Here is a 1086-nt window from a genome sequence, read left to right as displayed (position 1 = left end):
CGTTGAGAACTTTTAAACCACTTGATATGCACTTTTCATGTGGCCTCGATGCTCTTTTCCTTTTCAAAACTAACTCCTCTGCTTCGTGGCTTTTTCATGTTGGACAATTCTAATTCACCTACTAACGCCAACACTACCTCATCATATTGTACATCCCTCTCTGTCCCTCACTTCATATCATTGTTTTGACTGCTTCTATCTCTACCTATATTATAGCTAAACATACATGTGGCACTCTGTGTTGCGGGGGTCTTTACGTCATGACATTGAGCACTTTAACCCATGTAGTGGGGCACCATTCATATGGCCACTGCGCCCTTTCCCTTTTTCAAAAATAATTTCCACTCTTTGTTGGATTTTTCGATATTGAACATTTCCGATTTTCTGATTGATGTCACCATTATCTTATTCTCTGGTGTCCATCTATTTTATCACTTTATATCACTATTTTCTACCATTTTCCATGGCTGCCTATTTATAGCTTAAAATACATACACGACACTCCTCACAAGTTTGTCACACAGCTTAAACCTCACTCCCACACAATCTCATAAGAGGTGGCGCTGTTTTTGTCATCATGTCGAGCACTTTAAATCACCCTTGATGCAAAACCGTCCATATTGCTTTTGCTCCCTTTTCATTTTTTGGAAATAAACTCCCCTTTCGCACATTTGTTTACTGTTATGTCTATCACACAAGTCCTTATCAATCATGATATGATCCCTCAAACAACATACAAGGATGCCGTTGCACACTTTTGCAACCCATCTCCATACCATCCCATACACGGTGGGCACCCTCCCCCATGATGCTGAGAACTTTTAAACCACTTGATAGGCACCCTCCATGTGGCCTCGTTGCTCTTTCCTTTTCAAAAACTAACTTCTCTGCTTCGTGGCATTTTCATGTTGGATAATTCTAAGTCACCTACTAACGTCAACACTACCTTATATTCTCACATTGTACATCTGTCTCCCTTCATATCATTGTTTCGACCGCTTCTATGACTACCTATATTATGGCTAAACACACATATGTGGCACTCTGTGCCGCAGGGATCTTTTCATTTTTTTGGAAATAACCCCG

The sequence above is a fragment of the Triticum dicoccoides genome, chromosome 7B (assembly GCF_002162155.2).
Source record: "Triticum dicoccoides isolate Atlit2015 ecotype Zavitan chromosome 7B, WEW_v2.0, whole genome shotgun sequence".
NCBI classification, from domain to species: Eukaryota; Viridiplantae; Streptophyta; class Magnoliopsida; order Poales; family Poaceae; genus Triticum; species Triticum dicoccoides.
Note: the sequence above shows the minus strand (reverse complement) of the source record.